The following is a 14,963-nucleotide window of genomic DNA, read 5'->3' as shown; positions in this document are numbered from 1 at the left end:
GGCCTCTGGCCAGGGTTGTCAGGGAAGACTTTGGGAGAGATGAGAGGCATGAGGGATGATTGGCGGTTTGCCAGCTAGGGTGTGGGCGTTGGTTGGGAGGGACTATGAGGGGAGATAGGCCAGCAGAGGGGGCAGCATGATCAAAAGGATGGAGGCTGCTGTGTTTATGTTTCACAGCATAAGCAGTCACAGAAACATTCACACTCACAACAAGCATGCCCTTTTCACACAGGGCGCCTTTGTGCACGCGCGCACCCTCCTGGAGCAAGACTGTGGTCTGTTCGCTCGGGGCTGCCCTCGCACCACTCTGTGGCACCATCCCCGCAGTATCCATGAGATGACATCCCCTAGAGACCCTCTCACACCTGCACCCTGCTGAGGGGCTGCCTGTCTGTGGGTGCCCATAGTGAGCACCCAGAGTTGAGGGAGCCTCCTCTCCTGGGACAAGTGGCTGGGAAGTCGGGGACATTTGAGCAGTCCCTGAGCCTTCTAGGGCTGGAGCGAGCAGAGAAGCCAGGGAGGCTGTGGCTGCCTGGGAGTCTTAGAAGCAGTGATTCTCTTTTAGCCAAAAGCACTTAAGCAGAGGCCCGAGTTAAAAATAGGCTGGATTTACTGCCAGAAGGTGGCAGGAGAGGAAGTGTCTTTCTGACGGTACTCATTCTATCCCAAACACCTAGAGAGGCTCTATGGGACGCTGCTGGGCTGGGGAACCCCACCCAACTGTTTTGTGTGCTAAGGGGGTGGCCAACACGCCCCCTGTGATCTTAACTTCATTTTCTCTCCTTTATTGGTTCATGATGCTACACTTAAATATTTTTTTGTGATTCTTTCAGGGTTACACAATGCTTCTTTAACTTATAGTCTATCTCCATCAAGTAATATCACACCACTCAGCGCAAACACCTTCCTCCCATTCCCCACCTCTCCGCCTTTGTGCTGTTGTCGCCATGGATTTATTTCTACATATGCTATAAGCCCCACAATACATTATTAGATTTGCTCTAAACCCTCAACTATCTTTTAAAGAGAATTTTTAAATCAGAAAAATATCTTTTCTATCTACCCACATATTTACCATTTCCAGCTCTCTCAATTCCTTTGTGTAGATGGAGATTTCCATCTGGTATCATTTTTCTTCTGCTTGAAGGACTTTTTAAAGCCGTTCTTCTAGTGCAGGTCTACTGGTGATGAATTCTTTCAGCTTTTGTATGTCTGAATGCATCTTTATTCCGTCTTCCTGTTTGAAAGATATCTCCACTGAATTCTTGGTTGACAGTTTTTATCTTTTCATATTTTAAAGACATTGCTCCACTGTCTTCAGAGTTGCATTGTTTCCAGCGAGAAATCTACTTCTATTTTTCCTTTTTACATAATGTGTTTTTTTCTCTGGCAGCTCTTAAGATTTTTGTCTTTATCACTGGTGTTCAGCAGTGATTAAGGCAGATTAGGATGTACCCTTGGTGTAGTTGTCTTCATATTTCTTCTGCTTAGGGTTTATTGAGCTTCCTCAACATAGGAATTTATGGTTTCCATCAAATTTGAAAATTATTGTTCCTTCAGATATTTTTTCTGTCATCTCTCCTGTGAATCTGTTAGACCCACTTTTCTGGTCTCCAAACAGGCTACTTGTTATTCCACAGCTCACTGATTTTCTGGGTTTTGGTTTTGGAGGGTTTTTTTGTTTTTTAAGTCTTTTTTTCCTCTCTGTGTTTCATCTTGGATAGTTTCTATTGCTAAGTCTTCAAAAACCTTTTTTCTACAGGGTCTAATCTGCTTTTAATTCCATCCAGTGTACTTTTCATCTCAGATATTACACATTTCATCTTTAGAAGTTCAATTGAGGTCTTATTTTGTATCTTTCACACCTCTCCACATCGTGTTCATGTTTTTCCATATCTGCTTCAATAGATGGATGCTATTTAATAATAGCTATTGGAGCTAAAGTCCTTGCCTACTAATTCTGTGACATTTCTGGATCAGCTTTCTGTCATTATTTGCCTGTGTCTTTGCATGCCTGGTAATTATTGATTGGATGCCAGACATTGTATATTTTATGTTGTTTGGTGCTAGATTTTTTTTGTATTCCTTTGAATATATTTGAGCCTTGTTCAGGGACTTAGTTAAGTTACTTGGAAACAGATTGATCCTTTTAAGGTTTGCTTTTAGGTACCATTTGGCAAGAGGAGAATAGCCTTTGGTCTAAGGCTAATTTGTTGTCACCACTGAGGCAGTATCATCTGAGGACTCTACTTGATGTTCCATGTATCAGTCAGTATCCAGTCAAGAGGCAGAAACCACATAGCAATTTGAATAGGGAAAGTTTAATGTAAAAAAAAAATTTTTTTTTTTGAGACAGGGTCTCGCTTTGTTACCCATGCTGGTGTGCAGTGGTGCAATCATGGCTCACCATAGCTTCTACCTCCTGGGCTGAAGTGGTTCTCCAACCTTAGCTTCCTGAGTAGCTGGGATCACAGGCATGTGCTACCACATCTGGCTAATTTTTAAATTTCTTTTGTAGAGACAGAGGGTCTCCCAATGTTGCCCAGGCTGGTCTGGAACTCCTGGACTTAAGCAATCCTCCCCTCCCACCTCAGCTTCCCAAAGTGCTGGAACCACAGGTGTGACCCACCACACGCAGCCTAATGTAAAAAGGTATTAACTTAACAAGGGATTGAGGTTAGAAGAGATTGGCTAGTAAGAAATAAACAGAACTCTAAATGAATACAGGAATAGGGGGCCAGGCGCAGTGGTTCATGCCTGTAATCCCAGCACTTCAGGAGGCTGAGGCAGGTGGATCACCTGAGGTCAGGAGTTAAAGACCAGCCTGGGCAACATGGTGAAACCCCGTCTCTACAAAAGTACAAAAATTAGCTGGGCATGATGGCGGGTGCCTGTAATCCCAGCTACTCAGGAGGCTGAGTCAGGAGAGTTGCTTGAACCAGGGAGGACAGAGGTTGCAGTGAGCCGAGATCCTGTCATTGCATCCCAGCCTGGGTGACAGAGCGAGACTCCATCTCAACAACAACAACAACAACAACAATACAGGTATAGCAGATACAAGAAGCGACCACTATTCCTGGGGCTAAGGTGGAACACTGAAGAACAGCCCTCCCCATTCTGCCTATTGTCCTATGTCTGGAATCACTGTTTCATATAGACTGTCAGCTGTTTTAGTTGTTTAAAGCAGGTGGAACCGAGCGCGGTGGCTCATGCCTGTAATCCCAGCACTTTGGGAGGCTGAGGTGGGTAGATCACTTGAGGTCAGGAGTTTGAGACTGGCCTGGCCAACACAGTGAAACCCCATCTCTACTAAAAATACAAAAATTAGCCGGGCACAGTGGCACATGCCTGGAATCACAGCTGCCTGGGAGGAAGAGGTTGCAGTGAGCTGAGATTGTGCCACTGCACTCCAGCCTGGGCGACAGAGCAAGACTCAGTCTCAAAAAAAAAAAAAAAAAAAAAAAAAAGGCAGGTGAGAAGATGGTCCTTGTTTCCCAGCTCCCCTCTCTGCATCTGAGAAGCTGCATGTGCTATGGACTTGTGGAGCACACCAGAGTCAGGAAGAAAATCTCATTCCTTCCACAGTGTCTCTCTAGTGCTTTGCATTAACAAAGCTTAACATCATGCTGGGCTGGCAAAAGAAAAATAATTAAAGGGCCCAGCTACATTTTCACAGAGCAGGCAATGAAAAATCAATTTAGAGCTGAGAGGCAATACATTAATACTGGCACAAAGTGATAACTGTGAGGAGGTCTTTCCACTCTGGTTTGTGGGAACACAAAGTGTTCCTGGCACTGCGTGAGCACTTCAGATTGTTTGCTTTTTTTTTTTTTTTTTTTTTTTTGAGATGGAGTTTTGCTCTTCTTGCCCAGGCTGGAGTGCAGTGACGCGATCTCTGCTTACTGCAACCTCTGCCTCCCGGGTTCAGGCAATTCTGCCGCCTCCTGAGTAGCTGGGATTACAGGCTCACACTACCACGCCCGGCTAAGGGATCACAGGCATGAGCCACCACGCCAGCCTTCCTGCGTCTTTCCTGTGTTCTTTCCCTAATCCTGTCCCTTCCTTGTATGCATGTACCACTTAGCACGCAGCTGAAGATTTGAGGGAGACCCTGCAGATGGCTGTGCAGCTCTCCTCTCCAGTACTCTGCCCTGTAAAATGCAACCATCTACTCCCAGCTACTCGAGAGGCTGAGGCAGGGGAAATTGCTTGAACCCGGGAGACGGAGATTGCAGTGAACTGAAATTGTGCCACTGCACTCCAGCCTGGTGACAGAGCAAGACTCCGTCTCAAAAAAAAGAAAAAAAAAAAAAGACCTTGTTGTGGCTGGGTGCGGTGGCTCACGCCGGGGGGATCATCTGAGGCTGGGAGTTTGAGACCAGCCTGGCCAACATGGCGAAACCCAGTTTCTACTAAAAATACAAAAATTAGCCAGGTGTGGTGGCGCATGCCTCTAATTCCAGCTACTTGGGAGGCTGAGGCAGGAGAATCACTTGAACCCAGGAGGCGGAGGTTGCAGTGAGCAGAGACCGTGCCACTGCACTCCAGCCTGGGTGATAGAGAGAGACTCTGTCTCAAAACAACAACAACAAAAACTCCAAAACTAGCATAAACACTCCTATACATCACAGGGCGGGGGAGGGGCTTTATATTGTAATGTATACATGTATACACCATCCTTTTTTTTTTTTTTTTAAAGACAGGGTCTTGCTCTGTTCCCCAAACTGAAGGGCCATGGCATGACGATGGCTCACTGTAGCCCCGACCTCCCAGGCTCAAACAATTCACCCACCTCAGCCTCCCGAGTAGCTGCGACCACAGGCACATGCCCCCATGTCCAGCTAACTTGTATTTTTTATAAAGACCAGGTTTATCCATGTTGCCCAGGCTATTCTCGATCTCCTGAGCTCAAGCCATCTTCCGGCCTCAGCCTCCCAAAGTCCTGGGATTACAGTCATGAACCACCACACCCAGACTACATCATCCCTTTTAATTGCATATAATTAATTTTATTTTGTCATAGTAACACATTACATCATGATATAGTTTAAAAAGTCAAATAGGGTCAAGTGCAGTGGCTCACACCTGTAATCCCAGCACTTTGGAAGGCTGAGGCAGGACGGTTGCTTGAGGCCAAGAGTTTCAGACCAGTCTAGGCAACATAGCAAGACCCTGCCCCTACAAAACAACTTTTTAATTAGCTGGATGTGGTGGTACATGCCTGTAGTCCCAGCTACTCAGGAGGCTGAGTGGGAGGATGGCTCAAGCCCAGGAGGCTGAGGTTGCAGTGAGCTGTGATCATGTCACTGCACTCCAGCCTGCGTGACAGAGCCCAACTCTGTTTCTAAAAAAAAAGGTCAAATGGGGCCAGGCACAGTGGCTCATGCCTGTAATCCCAGCACTTTGGGAGGCTGAGGGAGGCAGATCACCTGAGGTTGGGAGTTCAAGACCAGCCTAACCAACATGGAGAAATCCCATCTCTACTAAAAATACAAAATTAGGCCAGGCATGGTGGCTCACACCTGTAATCCCAGCACTTTGGGAGGCTGAGGTGGGCGGGTCATGAGGTCAGGAGATAGAGATCATCCTGGCTGACATGATGAAACTCCGTCTCTACTAAAAATACAAAAAAATTAGCCAGGCGTGGTGGCAGGAACCTGTAGTCCCAGCTACTTGGGAGGCTGAGGCAGGAGAATGGCGTGAACTCAGGAGGCGGAGCTTGCAGTAAGCCAAGATCACGCCACTGCATTCCAACCTGAGCGATAGAGCAAAACTCCGTCTCAAAAAAAAAAAAAAAAAAAAAATTAGCCAGGCATGATGGCACATGCCTGTAATCCCAGCTACTCGGGAGGCTGAGGCAGGAGAATCACTTGAACCCAGGAGGCGGAGGTTGCAGTGAGCAGAGACCGTGCCACTGCACTTCAGCCCAGGGAACAAGAGCGAACCTCCCTCTCCAATTTAAAAAAAAAAAGTCAAATGGACCAAACAGCTTTGATGAAAAATGACAGAGGCTGGGCGTGGCAGCTCACACCTGTAATCCCAGCACTTTGGGAAGCTGAGGCTTGTGGATCACTTGAGGTCAGGAGTTTGAGACCAGCCTGGCTAACATGGTGAAACCCCACCTCTGCTAAAAATACAAAAATTAGCTGGGCATGGTGGCACACGCCTGTAATCCCAGCTACTCGGGAGGCTGAGGCAGGAGAATCACTTGAACCCAGGAGGAGGAGGTTGCAGCAGTGAGCAGACATGGTGCCACTGCACTCCAGCCTGGGCAACAGAGCAAGACTCCATCTAAAAAAAAAAAAAAAAGGAAAGTGGCACATCCTGCCACACCCTTCTCCAGCTCCCAATCTCACATCACATAGGCAACCACTCTCTAATCTTCTAGTTCCTTCTGATATTTACCTTCATTTTTTTGTAGTCCCAGTGAGTAGCTGGGACTACATGTGTGTGCCAGTATACCTGGCTAATTTTGTATTTTTAGTAGGGATATGGTTTCTCCATGTTGGCCAGGCTCATCTCAAACTCCAGACCTCAGGTGATTTGCCTGCTTCGGCCTCCCACAGTGCTGGGATTATAGGCCTGAGCCACCACGCCCGGCCCATATTTCTTTTTATTTTGTTTTATTTTTAGAGACAGGGCCTCACTCTGTTGCCCAGGTTGGAGTGCAGTGGCATAATCATAGCTCACTGTACCCTTAAATTCCTGGGCTCAAACAATCCTCCCCCAGCCTCCCAAGTAGATGAGACTGCAGTTGTGCACCGCCACACCCAGTTTACCTTTATATTTCTAAATAAGAAGCTTGCACCGCTGTTTTTCTCTTTTTTCTTTTTCTTTATTCAATGTTAGACCTGCTCTATTGACTTCCTCTCATGAAAGATGAGGATTCAGTTCTCTGTGTCCTGCCTCTCAATGCACGGACACACACATTTCACCTATGCCCTCCCAATAGAGGCAAATCCAAAATTTTTGGTTAAATCAATATTTAGCATTTAGATGGTTATTAAACTGTAACAATTACTCACAATTGACTCACATAATATACTATGATTCATTCTATTTCTTTAAAAACTTTTTCTTTTCCTTGGAATTAATAACTAACTGGAAAGACCAATAACCCAATAGAGAAATGGCCAAAGAGGCTGGGAGTGGTGGCACACGCCTGTAATCCTACCAGTTTGGGAGGCCGAGGTGGGCAGATCACAAGGTCAGGAGTTGGAGATGAGCCTGGCCAATATGGTGAAACCCGGTCTTTACTAAAAATTCAAAAAAATTAGCCAGGTGTGGTGGGGCATGCCTGTAATCCCAGCTATTCGGGAGGCTGAGGCAGGAGAATTGCTTGAATCTGGGAGGCAGAGGTTGCAGTGAGCCAAGATTGTGCCACTGCAGCCTGGGCAGCAGAGTGAGACTCCGTTTCAAAAAAAAAAGAGAGAGAGAGAGAAAAATAGCCAAAGAACACGAACAGTTTACTGAAAGGAAATGCAAGTGTCTTTTAAATGTTTAAAAGGATGCTCAGTCTCACACTTTACTGAAAGGAAATGCAAATGGCTTTTAAATGTTTAAAAGGATGTTCAATCTCACACATAAGAGAAATGAAAATTAAAACCACACCAAGACAGCACTTCTCATTTATCAGCGTGGCAAAAATCCAAAGGTTTACAACACAGTCTGTTGATGTGGCTTTAGGGAACAGGCATTTTCATATGTTGCCAGTGGGAGGGCAAAGCTGTATCACTCACATGGAAGGGGATTTGGAGATACCAAGCAAAATGACAAATGCATTTACCCCTTAACCTAGCAATCCCCCTTCTGGGAATGTGTCCGGTAGTGATGTCTATGCACATTTGAAACGAAGTATGTATATACTTATTCATTGTGGCATTCACTGACAATAGTAAAGTATTGGAAACAACCCAAGTGTCCTATGGAGGACTGGCTAAATAAACTACTGTACATCCATGCAATGGAACTAAGCTACTAGACAAAGGAGTAAAGAAGTTCTCCAAGAAGGAGCTCCGGGATGTATTGTAAAGTGAAAATAGCAAAGTGTAGAACAATGTATATAGTACGCCAGAAATATAAGATAGTGTATTTGGTGTATTTCTATTTACTTGTACCTTATTTAACAAACAAACAAAAAAAAACCACTGGAACACAGCAATGTGAATATAGACAACACTACTAAATTGGACATGTAAAAATGGTTAAAATGGCCGGACGCAGTGGCTCACGCCTGTAATCCCAGCACTCTGGGAGGTAGAGGCGGTCAGATCACGAGGTCAGGAGATCGAGACCATCCTGGCTAACACGGTGAAACCCCGTCTCCACTACAAATACAAAACAATTAGCCGGGCGTGGTGGCTGGCACCTGTAGTCCCAGCTACTCGGGAGGCTAAGGCGGAGAATGGCATGAGCCCTGGAGACAGAGCTTGCAGTGAGCTGAGATCGCACCACTGCACTCCAGCCTGGACGACAGAGAGAGACTCCATCCGTCTCAAAACAAAACAAAACAAAACAAATAAACAAAAACACAAAAAAAGGTTACAATGGTAAATTTTTTGTTATGTGTTGTTGTTGTGTTTTTAACCACTTTTTCTTTTTTTTTTTGAAACGAAGTCTCGCTCTGTCACCCAGGCTGGAGTGCAATGGTGCAATCTCAGCTTGCTGCAACCTCCACCTCCCAGGTTCAAGTGATTCTCCTGCCTCAGCCTCCCGAGTAGCTGGGATTACAGGTGTGCTCCACCGTGCTCAGCTAATTTTTGTATTTTTAGTAGAAATGGGGTTTCACCATGTCAGCCAGGCTGGTCTCAAACTCCTGACCTCAGGTGATCCACCTGTCTCGGCCTCCCAAAGTGCTGGGATTACAGGTGTGAGCCACAGAGCCCAGCCTTTAACCACTTTATTTATTTATTTATTTATTTATTTTTTATTTATTTTGAGACAGAGTCTGGCTCTGTCGCTCAGGCTAGAGGGCAGTGGCTCAATCTTGGCTCACTGCAACCTCCGCCTCCAGGGTTCAAGCGATTCTCCTGCCTCAGCCTCCCGAGTAGCTGGAACAGGCATGCACCACTATGTCCAGCTAATTTTTATATTTTAGTAGAGACAGCTAATTTTTATATTTAGTTTCATCATGTTGTCCAGGCTGGTCTTGAACTGCTGACCTCAAGTGATTCGCCTGCCTCAGCCTCCCAAAGTGCTGGGATTACAAGCGTGAGCCACCATGCTGGGCCATAACCACAATTTAAAAAACAACAGCAACACCACACTGGCAGTGTACATAAGAAACTAATAAAAATGGCTGCCTGTTTGTGGGGAGACTAGGTACTTGACTCTGGTTTGTTTTTGTTTTAGAGACAGGAGCCTTACTATGTTACAGCCCAGGCTGGCGTTGAGCTCCTGCGCTCAAGTGATCCTCCAGCTTCAGCCTCCTGAGTAGCTGGGACTATAGGCACAGCCACTGTGCCAGCTTATTTTGAGTTTTGAACCATGTGAATGTATTGCCTATTCAAAAATGAATTCAAATTTTCAAATTGCCTGGTTTATTTAATTTAGTTTGTTTTTCTTTTTACTTCTTATTAATTTACCCCTTAACTCACTGATAGATCCTTCCTCTCAATAGAGTCAAACTCAGCCAGTAGCCTAGCAGCGACTTTTTTCTTGGAGACACCCTTCCTGGAATCCTGTACTCCTTTGCTCTAATCTGGGGTGGTGGTTCTTTGGTTCTGATAAGCTGGTGCCATCGTGGAGCTTCCCTTTACCAACATTCTGGGAATGCCTTTCCACTCTTTCTGGCATATCAGCATTGTTTTCTGGATACTATGTCTCAATCTTTCTGTTTCTCAATTCTTCCTGCATTTTGTAGAGCACAGCTCCAAAGCTGCCTGAGAAACACTGCATGGGAAGTAAATGTTTTGTGTCATGGTGCCCTTTATTCTAACCCCATTCTTTTTGTTTGTTTGTTTCTTTCTTTCTTTCTTTCTTTCTTTCTTTCTTTCTTTTTTTTTTTCTTTTTGAGACGGAGTCTCGCTCTGTGGCCCAGGCTGGCGTGCAGTGGCCAGATCTCAGCTCACTGCAAACTCCGCCTCCCGGGTTTACGCCATTCTCCTGCCTCAGCCTCCCGAGTAGCTGGGACCACAGGCGCCCGCCACCTCGCCCGGCTAGTTTTTTTTGTATTTTTTAGTAGAGACGGGGTTTCATTGTGTTAGCCAGGATAGTCTCGATCTCCTGACCTTGTGATCCGCCCGTCTCGGCCTCCCAAAGTGCTGGGATTACAGGCGTGAGCCACCGCGCCCGGCTGTTTGTTTCTTAAGATGGAGTCTTGCTCTGTCATCCAGGCTGGAATGCAGTGGTGCGATCTCAGCTCACTGCAACCTCCACCTCCCGGGTTCAAGCAATTCTCCTTCCTCAGCCTCTTGAGTAGCTGGGATTACAGGCATGCGCCACCACGCCCGGCATTAACCCCATTCTTGATTGTTAGATTAGCTGGAAGTAGAATTCTAGGTTGGAAAACATATTACCTCAGAAGTTCAAGGTCACTGATTCAGCTATCCCAGTTTCTAGCGCTGCTATTGAGAAATCCAAGTCAGAACAGATTCCTGATCCTGTGTATGAATACTAATCTTTATCAGTCATTCTAAATTTTCAGTTCTTAGAAAGTTTCTTGGCTGGGCACGGTGGCTCATGCCTGTAATCCCAGCACTTTGGGAGGCCAAGGTGAGTGATTGCCTGAGGTCAGGAATTGGAGACCAGCCTGACCAACATGGCAAAACCTCATCTCTTCTGAAAATACAAAAATTAGCCAGGCATGGTGGCAGGTACTTGTAGTCCCAACTACTTGGGAGGCTGAGGCAGGAGTATCACTTGAACCCAGGAGGCGGAGGTTGCAGTGAGCTGAGATCACGCCACACTGCCCTCCTGCCTGGGCAACAGCGCAAGACTCCTTATCAAGAAAAGAAAGGAGAGAGTGAGAGAGGAGAGAGAGAGAAAGGGAGGGAGGGAAGGAGGAAGGGAGGAAAAGAAAGGAGGAAATGGAGGAAGAAAGTGTTTTGTATTATTTCTTGGATAACTTCCTCCCGTCTCTTCTCTTTTATAGTTGAATGTTCAGTCTCCTGCATTAATTCTCTAATTTTTCTATTTTTCTCCTTTGTTCCCCAACTCTTTGTCCAATTACTCTGCTTTCTCAGAGATTTTCTCAGACTTGCCATTCCTTTGGTTAATTGTTTTTACTTACCTATATTTAATTTCTGAGTAGTTCAGTTTTTTTGAGACAGGGTCTCACTCTGTGGCCCAGGCTGGAGTGCAGTAGCACGATCTTGGCTCACTGCAACCTCCGCCTCCCAGGCTCAAGTCAATTCTCCTCCCTCAGCCTCCTGAGCAGCTGAGATTACAGGCGTGCGCCACCATGCCCAGCTAATTTTTGTATTTTTAGTAGAGAAGGCAGTATACTATGTTGGCCAGGCTGGTCTTGAACTCCTGGCCTCAAGTAATCCACCCGCCTCTGCCTCCCAAAGTGCTGGCATTACAGGCATGAGCCACTGCGCCTGGCCTTATTTTATTTTTTAATATAACCTGGTTCTCATTTTATGAATAATCTCTTACCTCTCTAAAAATACTAATTGCCATTTTAAAGGTTCTCTTCTACTCCCTGAATGATTCCTATTTCCCTTTGATTTCTTTTTCTCTGTGCTCTGGTCTCTTTTTCCCCTTGGTGGCTCTCCACTCACATTTCTGCATGAAGCAGGACAAAGTGCTGTTGGGTGACCGTACACCTGGCTTTCCACGGCACACCCTCTGGCACGTAAGCTCCTCAAGGCGAGGATCTACGGCAGTTCTGTTTATAGATAGAGTCCCAGCACCTAGAATGTTTTCTAGCGCATAGCACGTGTTCAATAGTAGGTGCAGAAGGGAGTAAGGGTGGAAGGCAAGAATAAAAGGACATCTAGTGGCTTCTCATTTGTTCTAAATGTCAATCTTTGGCCTGAGACCATTCTCTGGAATTTTTCCAGAAGAGTTCTCTAATCTTATTCCTGGAAGTGTAAACCTGGCTCTCAGGAAACAGTTAGGGGGAAGGGAGCAGCATACAAGGCTGCCATTTTTATGTATCTACTCCTCAAAGCCACTCTGGTGTTCCTGAGAATACAGCAATGCCCTTCCTGTTTTTTAAGATCCTACTTTGTGCTCAGAACTTTTTTCTGGATATGTTCTCTACAGTATGGAACAAAGTCCCTGCCTTATGAAGCTTATAGTCAGCTGGGGAGAAACATAAAATAGAAAAGAATATTAGATAGATAGATAGATAGATAGATAGATAGATAGGATACGGCCGGGCACGGCGTCTCACGCCTGTAATCCCAGCATTTTGGGAGACCAAGGCGGGTGGATCACTTGAGGTCAGGAGTTCAAGACCAGCCTGGTCAACATGGTGAAACCCCTGTCTCTACTAAAAATACAAGTATTAGCCAGGCGTGGTGGCACATGCCTGTAGTCCTAGCTACTCAGGAGGCTGAGGCAGGAGAATCGCTTGAATCCGGGAGACGGAGGCTGCAGTGAGCCAAGAAAAAAAAAGAGGATAGAGTAAGAGGCGTGTGTGTCTGTATGTCTGCATGTGTGTGTGTGAGCATGCTCCATTGTGCATGCTGTAGCCATCAGGAAAGACTGTCACTGCAGGGAACATTTGATTGAGCCAAATTATGTATTGGAGGAGAGTTTCGCTTCCTCGGTTTCAAAGTACAAATTCCCTGAGACTGGAGCATGGCCGAGGAGGTCAAGGAGCATGAAGAAGCCCAGTGTGACTGGAGAATGGTATGTAAGGAGGGAAATGGGTTGAGAAATGGTGGAGGCGGGCGTCAGGGGATTGGGAGACCACAGTGTGCATCTGACTCTCACTGTAAATGTGACTGGGAGCCACTGGAGGGTTTGGCCAGGGGAGCACAGGATAAGAGTTACACTTTAAAGGATCTCTTGAGGCCAGGTGTGATGGCTCAACGCTTTGTAACTCCACTGGGAGGACTGCTTGAGGCCAGGAGTTTGAGACCAGTCTGGTAACATAGTGAGATCCTTTCTCTACAAAAAAAAAAAAAAAAAAAAAAATTAGCCTGGTGTGGTGGTACGTGCCTGTAGTCCTAGCTACTTGGGAGGCTGAGGTGGGAGGATCACTGGAGCCCAAGAGTTCAAGGTTACAGTGAGCTGTGATTATGCCACTGCACTGTAGCATCAACACAGCAAGATCCTGTCCCTTTAAAATAAGTAAATTAAATTAAATACATTAAAGGATCTCTCAACTGTGTGTGAAGAATAGGACTAGGCTGGGCATGCCTGTAATCCCAGCACTTTGGGAGGCCAAGGCAGGGGGATCACTTGAGGTCAGGAGTTTGTGACCAGCCTGGCCAATGTGGTAAAATCCTGTCTCTACTAAAAATATAAAAATTAGGCCAGGTGTGGTGGCTCACACCTGTAATCCCAGTACTTTGGGAGGCCAAGGTGGGTGGATCACCTGAGGTCAGGAATTTGAGACCACTCTGGCCAGCATGGTGAAACCCTGTCTCTACTAAAAATACAAAAAATTAGCTGGGCGTGGTGGCGGGCGCCTGTAATCCCAGCTACTTGGGAGGCTGAGGAAGGAGAATTGTTTGAACCTGGGAAGTGGAGGTTGCAGTGAGCTGAGATTGCGCCATTGCACTCCAGCCCAGGCAACAAGAGCGAAACTTGGTGTCAAAAAGCAAAACAAAACAAAACAAAAATTAGCCAGGCATGGTGGTGGGTGCCTGTAATCCTAGCTACTCGGGAGGGTGAGGAAGGAGAATTGCTTGAACCTGGGAGGCGGAGGTTGCAGTGAGCCGACATTGCCCCATTACACTCCAGCCTGGGCAACAGAATGAGACCTTGCCTCTAAAAACAATTTTTTAAAGTAAAAATATAAAGAAATTAGAATGGGAATAAAAAGAGACAAAAGAAGGCTGAGAGGAAGAGACAGCCAGCCTAATGGGGAGGAAGGCCATGCCCACCCCAGGTGCATCCCTAGCTGCACCCAGGCCTGCTTGTCATAGCCACTTCTTTCTCTCCTGGGAACTGAATGGGCTTGACCATCCCGCATTTGTCTAACTTTGAAGCCAAGCAAGGAAGTAACATTAATATGACAAGTGAGGTCCGAACAACAGAAGGAGATGCATTTCCATTTGGTGACCATAAACCTATCCTGCCCCCGACCCCAGGAGTGGATAATCTTCACGCCCAGGTCCTCTGTGTCCGGGTGAAGCACATCCACGGGGATCAGGTATCAGAAAGGGCTGCTTAATTACGCTGAACATCCCCTCCAAAGGGGACTACAGCTGCATGCAGCTGATTCCCAAACTTGAACCAAAAAATCTTATAAGAATATGGATGTCTTCAGTCCCGACCAGCTCCAGCCCTGTGTCAAACACCACGTGCATGCCACATCACACATCACACCATGTCACAAGCCATATCAAGGAGGACTTTGCTCAGGGGCTGGTGTCACAATACTTCAGGCAGCAATGCTGGAGTTATCCACACATGAAAGCAAAGAGCCAGCCCCCTAGAAATTTCTGGAAGTTTAGAAACATTCCCGTTCTTGTCTGAAAACCCATGTCTTTGCCATAATGTGGTTTAAGACAAATCACAATCCCGAGATTCCCCAAATCAATTCTGATGCTGGTGTTGCTGCTTTGGAACATCACTCTCTACAGCCATAAACCCAGGCAGATGCCACTGTGTGCCGGACACTGGCAGAGGCCTTGGGGGAGTCTCACTCACTGCCCATCAGGAGCTGCAGTGTGGGCTTTGGAGTCCAGTCCTGCAGACTTGAGCCTGAAGCACAACGCCACTGTGTGCCAGCTGGGCGGCACTGACCCTCCAGTGCTCCCAAGGTGACACTCCTTCCAGCCTTGGAGGGTTAATGTGACAGGTTGTATAAAGCTCCCACGTGTCTGGTATATTGTGGATGC

The sequence above is a fragment of the Macaca fascicularis genome, chromosome 1, assembly GCF_037993035.2.
Source record: "Macaca fascicularis isolate 582-1 chromosome 1, T2T-MFA8v1.1".
NCBI classification, from domain to species: Eukaryota; Metazoa; Chordata; class Mammalia; order Primates; family Cercopithecidae; genus Macaca; species Macaca fascicularis.
Note: the sequence above shows the minus strand (reverse complement) of the source record.